General features: G+C 43.9%; 1 protein-coding gene and 1 long non-coding RNA gene across 2 annotated transcripts in view; one reads left to right on the forward strand and one right to left on the reverse strand.

Annotated features, from left to right (window-relative positions):
• LOC138864005 (two pore potassium channel protein sup-9-like) overlaps nucleotides 1–7,500 on the reverse strand; it is a 525,912-nt gene that overhangs the window by 431,519 nt on the left and 86,893 nt on the right. The gene's annotated exons all lie outside the window — the stretch shown is intronic.
• The window catches only part of LOC138864055 (uncharacterized), a 25,670-nt gene continuing 21,041 nt past the window's right edge, over nucleotides 2,872–7,500 (forward strand). Inside the window, exon 1 of the long non-coding RNA XR_011399074.1 lies at nucleotides 2,872–3,003. This is a non-coding gene — a long non-coding RNA (uncharacterized lncRNA). The remainder of the gene's footprint in view (nucleotides 3,004–7,500) is intronic.

Here is a 7,500-nt window from a genome sequence, read left to right on the forward strand (position 1 = left end):
AAACCCAGAAATGTGAGCGTGCAGTACTGTGTCTCGAAGTCTCTTGTCATAATACTATTGTCTAGCATAATGTTTATTGTCCAGCCTAACTTCGGACGTACAGGATGTTAAGAGATAAATCAACAGAGATCTATCACTCGCAGACGGCGATGTTAGCAGGAAAACCTCTAGAGAATTCGACCGTAAGTGCCTGCTGCGTGGGTTGGAGGCAGCTTTTCCACTTGACAAAACCGAGGACTTGAAGTATCTGCCCAAATATAACTATTCTGGGAAGGAGATGACAGACGTCCTCTCATGTCGCTGATTCGGTTCTTTGTCCCTTTTTGTTGTCATGCTTTTATCTCGGAATAAAAGAGCGGCTTCAAGATGGCCGCGGAACATTCGCTAATAGAAAGAGGGACTGGAAAATGCCGCAGAAAATGAGAAGTGGGTTTGGAATTATGGTGGTAAGGATAATGAAAATGATGATGGTGATGGTGGTGGTGATGATAATGATTATGATGATGATGATGGTGATGGTGATTATGATGGTGATGATGATAGTAATAATAATAACAACAATAATAATAATAATGGTAGTAATAATAACGAGAATAATGATAAAACAAAATAATGATGATAACAATAAAATGATAAAACATAATGATAATAATGATGACGATAGTAACGGCAATAAAAAGAATAATGATAAAAGACAAAAAACAAAAGCGGATGGAAGACAAGCAAACCAGGTGAGACCAAAAGGGATTTCATGACACAGACGACCAGCCTCCTTTCCCTGCTCCTAATACCCTTAGTGCCAGGAATAGGATTTCACGAATTTTCCCCAACCCGTTAATCCTGCGTGGGCAAGAGAACGCACCTTTCGATACCCAATACTGCAAGAACGGAAGGATAGGAGGAGAATAGGGATAAAAAAGTGGGAAGGATTGAAGGTGCAGACAACAAAAAATACGTATTAATTGTCTCTCAATCCTTTTCTCAAAGAACAAAAGTGCAGGGAGTGTAAAAGAGTATTGTAAGGTCCTTGCTTTCGATCCTCCTGCATTGAAGAGTGCGTTCGATTTGCCGAAGCCTGAGCCAGAGGAGAGCCTTCTACCCGGCCGAACAAAATAGAGCCAGAGACTGTGAAAGAACGAAATCTACGCAAACGCTGTTAAAAGAGAAGACTGCAACTGAGCGGTCTTTGAAGGGAAGAAAGGTAACACTGTGTCTTTATATATATATATATATATATATATATATATATATATATATATATATGTGTGTGTGTGTGTGTGTGTGTGTGTGTGTGTGTGTGTGTGTGTGTGTGTGTATGGGTGTGTGCGTGTGTCGAGATCATTATTTATTCAACATTTTAAAAGATGCGATGGTTCTGATTTTCAAAGATGCATACCCGTCACTGAAACATTTGTTTACATATTTTCATAAATCTAAAGGCATATCAATATAGCAAAATTTAGTGTTATAACAAATAGAGTAAATTATAATACTCATTTACAAATGGTTTGTTTGTTTAAATGTTAACAATTCATTTTGGGGAAAGCAATAAGCTCGTTGTTTTAACGATTTTTCGCCAGACGAATCCTTGCCTTCCCCACGTGGACAGGTAAGCTGAGTGCTGGTATTTTGTCATGTTTTACCCTGATATTATGGATCACAGTGCTTGATAAGATTATTAACGTAGTTGTTAAATCCCTTTGTATCAATTTATGATATTCAGGCGAATCCTTGCCTTCCCCACGTGGACAGAGAGAGGAGAAATGGTGGAGAAACGGGCGAGAACAGCACGCCATAATGCTTGTTGCCAGGCTAAAATAATGCTAGCTATTTCGTTATTTTTAGTGGTCCGTCGATACAGTAACGGGAAAAGTCGCAGGTGACAGTACCGGGGGTTATCAGTGAATAGATAGAGAATGGAATTAGTCATTAGAGCGAAGTGTAAGAGAGGAAAATTGTAAAGAGGAAAGGAAGGGAAATGATCGGCTTATGGCCTAGGTAAAATCATAGAAAGAACGCGGTTAGACTGGTTGTGAGGGTCTCGATTCTGTCTCACGTTTAATTTTATCATGTTCATTAAAATGTCACTGATTCATAATTAGTAGGAAAAGGAAGGTATATAGACTGAACCTTAGATATGAATTCCATTATTTGAGAATATTACTTATGGTTATTGCTACGAATTGCTACGATTTACAGATTGATATGCCATTTGTTCATTGCTTGTTTATTGAATAAAATATTAACGGTTAAAATGTTTCTATGACCGTTATAATATTTGGCGCACACTTAACAGAGGAATGAATTAATTCCCGCACCCATGAGCCTTAAAGACCGTTATGCTACGCTGCCCACAAGATTTAATGGTACAGTAACTGCAGTAAGAATACATTTACATTTAAATAAACATGGTTTACAAAAAACACATTAGTATGATATCTCATTGCAAAAATTATTAGAATAAAACATGATAAATTTGTAAATGATAAGTTCTTTTAGATTGACATATGTATTCATACACACATATGTATTTGATATATGTAAATCTATATATATGTATATACATATGTGTATCTGTATATATATATATATATATATATATGTATGTATGTATGTATGTATATATATATATTATATACACATATATGTATATGCCTGTGTGTGTAATTAATTTTATTCATCTATTTGCTTATATTTCTACTTATAGACATGCATACATATCTCTCTTTTTCTCTTTTTTTCTATCTCTCGCTCTCTGTCTCTCTCTCACTCTCTAGATACAAATGTGTAAATATGTATCTCAAAACGAATAAATGTATATTTGAGGTTATATTCGCATGCGTTAAGAGGTTATAAATATCTTTTTCCTTTCAGGTTACTAAGCCTGGATGTGCGCATGTCTGTTCGACGCGTCTAACGAAGACAGATCCTGCTCATGGGCGTCGCTAACGTGATTTGCTGGCCAGGCGAGGCTCAGTTAAACAATCGCTTGCAGTTATTAAGGTATTATTGCTTGCAGTTATTGAGGTATTATTGCCGTGGATTTTGGACTTGGATATTTTTCGGCATTTTTTGGAGGGGTCGGTAACGATAACTGGATTACAGTTGTGTTTTTCTATTGGGTTATTATCACGATCGTCATCTGTATTATCACGTTCGCTATTCCCTTCGTTGTTAATATTATCATTATTACAGACACTGTTATTACAACAAGTACGGAGGTAGTATCATCACTGCAAGTTTCAGCATCATCAACAATACCTTCATGATCACCCTTTTTTTATCACTAAAATCCCTTTCAGCCTTTTAATTCCTCCCCCCCCCCCCCCAGTGCAGCCGACGTTGTGGCCTCGAAATATTCCCGCACAACCTGAAAACCTCGGATGCCAATTTCGTATCAGTATGTCCTATGGATCAGAACCGGGACAATTTTGGTAGATTTGATTCCCATTTTACGAACATTTCCCGAGTACGGGGATGCACTCCCAAAAAAAATAAAATGGCGGAATACAGGTTCCACATTTTTAAAGTAAATCTATAAACGAAGAAGAAAAAGAAAAAATACCTTTACTAGACTCCTTATTCTAAACGCAAAACTTAAAACAGAAAATAAATAAAAGCTAAAATCATAATATAGAACTTCCATTCCTCGAAAACATCCCATCCCATTCGCGAAGGACGAAGGAAGCGCTAATCTAAAATGGATCCACAATCCCTCGTATACCTTAGCGACGTATGGATTGGCGCGGGCTCCTGAACTCTCAATAAAGCAGGAAAAGGGTAAAAAGACGAGAGGGTGAGGAAAGTGGGAAGAGGGGGGTGGGTAAAAGAAGAGAGAGAGGGGGGGAGGGGAGGAGAGAGAGAATGAAAAAAAGAGAATGAGACAGGAAAAAAAGAAAGAGGAAAAGAAGAGAGAGAGAGGGAGGGGAGGAGAGAGAGAAGAGAGACAAAGAAAAAGAAGAACAGGACATAGAAAGAGAGAAAAAAAGAAAATGAGACAGCAAAAAAGAGAGAGAGAGGAAAATGAAGAAAGAGATGAAAAGAAAGAAAGAAAGAGTGAATACATTTATTTTCACTGTTCTCTCCGATCTCGAGATGAGCGAGGGGAAACTAATAAAAAATGCATCCAGGAGCCGCGAAGGTGTGAATGCAGAGCAAAGCTGTAATCTTGAATGTGCATTAAGAAGCTGCAGGCGAGGCGGCCCTCACTCTCGCTGAAAGGGGGAAACAGAGAGAATTCGATGAAGGGTGAGAGGGAGAAGGATAGAGGGCTCGGGAGGCACAGGGAGAGATTAAATATATATTCATATTATAGATTTAAAGTGAGAGGTGAATAAAGGGACAAGGCTACGTGTCTGTGTCTGTTTGTGTATGCTAAAGTCTGTGAGATTGAGTGGGTGTTTTGTGTGTGTGTTTATATGTATACATATATACATTTGTATATATACATACATACACATTAAAGATTTCCCCTAACCCACCTCCCATGGACGTACAGGAATGAAATGTCGTACAGTTATTAGCCTACATACATCCCGTCAAGAGTCACATACATGTCCCATTGTTTTATGCAGCTGTGGATTCCCCACTTATAGAAGTCCGCAAGTTGCCTTTGAAGCCATGAAGTGACCAGCAATCAGTCCCTCATCATCATGGAAACATTTTGCCTTCGAAAACGACTTCACGGACGGAAAGAGGTGAAAGTGAGATAGTGCAAGGATACGAGAATAAGTAGGACGTGGAAGTATGCCGGAGCCACACGACCACGTTTCCATCTGGGCAATGTGAGAGTTGTGAGCAGGGGCGTTATCTTGTAGGAGGCAGACGTCTTTGGTCAACATTCCGTGCCACTTGGGTTTGATAGCTTCCTGCAGTTTCTGAAGCAGCGAAGTCTAGGAAGCTCCTGTAATTGTAGTATCTTTGGCCAGGAAATCTATCACCACTACTCCATGCTGGTCCCAAAAGACTGTGAGCATGACCTTGCCTGCCGAGAGTGTGAATGTGTGTTTTGGGGAATGGCGAATCAAAGCGCTTCCATTGTTTTGACCTGGCCTTAGTTTCTAGATCATAGTGATGGATCCAGGTTTCACCCTGCGCAGTATGTCAAAAAAGTCCATTGAGCCTTGGAACAATGGACTCTTTCCTGCGTCTGGAAGGTGAGTAGCCTGGGAGCCCATCGAACAGACAGCCTTTGCCGAAGCAGATGGTCATGAATGATTGCGTCCACTAACCAAACACTAATTTTAACATCTTTGGTCAGCTGTAATAGGGTGATGGTCCCCACTTGATGGATGGTGTCCCCAACAGTCGCAGATACGGGTCGCCCTGGGATAGGAACTGCTTCACAGATCTCCGACCACACCTGACCTGGCGATGCCAATGTTTAACAGCGTCATGTGATGGGGCAATTGGGGCATCCTCCCCATTAGTTGCTCTCATTTCATCGAAGGTCTCTTGTGTGCGGCCATTCAAGTATAAAAACCTGATCACTGCTCGATAATCACTGGTTCTTTTTGCACCTTCCTGTGCCTTCACCGTTGCAACAGAAAATATGTTATGAATTAAGGACTGGAAATCAACACGTGAGCGACAGAGAAGTGTATCTTTATGCATTTGATAAGCGGAAGTGGGTCAGAGGAAATCATTAATGAGCGGCCCTCGTACACTTGTAAACATACACAGAAATTTAGGTATATATGCGTACACGCACACACACACACACACACACACACACACACACACACACACACACACACACACACACACACACACACACACACACACACACACACACACATACACACACACACACACACACACACACACACACACACACACACACACACACACACACACACACACACACACACACACACACACACACATACACACACACACACACACACACACACACACACACACACACACACACACACACACACACACACACACACACACACAAAGCGGAGGAGGTTATAAACTTGATATTCCGCGACACGACGGGAAATTGCCGTCCACTTGCTGGTCGATAAACGCGGTCGAGAGGACGAGCAAAAGTTTACCGCCGCTGACACAATATCGCGACGGAGTAGCCGCTCGAATCGGAAGCATCGCTCAAGGGCCGCTGGACCGAGTGGAGGGGGAGGGGGAGGGGAGTTGAGGGGGGGAGTAGGTGGAGGAGGAAGGGGAGGGAAGGGGGAGTAGGTAGAGGAGGTGGAGGAGGGGGAGGAGGAGTGGGAGGGGGAGGGAGTACGGGGAGGAGGTGGGAAGAGGAGGAGGGGAGGGGTGAGGAAGAAGAAGAAGAAGAGGAGGGGGAGGAAGAAGAAGAGCAGCGGAGGAGGAAGAAGAAGAAGAGAAGGAGGAGGGGGAGGAAGAAGAAGAGGAGGAGGAGGGGGAGGAAGAAGAAGAGGAGGGGGAGGAAGAAGACGAGGAGGGGGGAGGAAGAAGAAGAGGAGGGGGAGGAAGAAGAGGAGGAGGAGAAGGAAGAAGAGGAGGAGGTGGAAGAAGAGGAGGAGGTGGAAGAAGAGGAGGAGGTGGAAGAAGAGGAGGAGGTGGAAGAAGAGGAGGAGGTGGAAGAAGAGGAGGAGGTGGAAGAAGAGGAGGAGGTGGAAGAAGAGGAGGAGGTGGAAGAAGAGGAGGAGGTGGAAGAAGAAGAGGAGGAGGGGGGAAGAAGAAGAGGAGGGGGAGGAAGAAGAGGAGGAGGGGGAGGAAGAAGAAGAGGAGGGGGAGGAAGAAGAAGAGCAGCGGAGGAGGAAGAAGAAGAGCAGCGGAGGAGGAAGAAGAGGAGGGAAGGAGGAAGAGGAAGATGAGGGGGGGGAGGAGGAGGAGGAGGAGGAGGAGGAAGAAGAAGAAGAGGAGGAGGAGTGGGAAGAAGCAGAGGAGGAGGGGGAAGAAGAAGAAGCAGAGGAGGAGGGGGAGGGGGAGGAAGAAGCAGAGGAGGAGGGAGAGGAAGAAGAAGAAGAGGGGAGGAAGAAGAGGAGGAGGGGGAGGAGGAAGAGGAGGAGGGGGAGGAAGAAGAAGAGGAGCGGAGGAGGAAGAAGAGGAGGAGGAGGAGGGGGAAGAAGAAGAAGGAGGGGAGGGGGGGGGGGGGGAGGAAGAAGATGAGGAGGAGGAGAAGGGGGAAGAAGAAGAAGAAGAGGAGGAGGGGGAGGAAGAAGAAGAAGTGGAGGAGGAGGGGGAGGAAGAAGAAGAGGAGGAGGGGAGGAAGAAGAGGAGGAGGGGAGGAAGAAGAAGAAGAGGGGAGGAAGAAGAGGAGGAGGGGGAGGAAGAAGAGGAGGAGGGGGAGGAAGAAGAAAAGGAGGAGGAGGAAGAAGAAGAGAAGGAGGGGAAGAGGAGGAGGAGGAAGAAGAAGAAGAGGAGGAGGGGGAGGAAGAAGAAGAGAAGGAGGAGAAGGGGGAAGAAGAAGAAGAAGAGGAGGAGGAGGGGGAGGAAGAAAAAGAAGAAGAGGAAGAGGGGGACGGGGAATAGAGGAGGAGAAGGAAGGAAGGAAGAAGAAGAGGA

This window comes from Penaeus vannamei, chromosome 14, assembly GCF_042767895.1.
Source record: "Penaeus vannamei isolate JL-2024 chromosome 14, ASM4276789v1, whole genome shotgun sequence".
Classification (NCBI taxonomy): domain Eukaryota; kingdom Metazoa; phylum Arthropoda; class Malacostraca; order Decapoda; family Penaeidae; genus Penaeus; species Penaeus vannamei.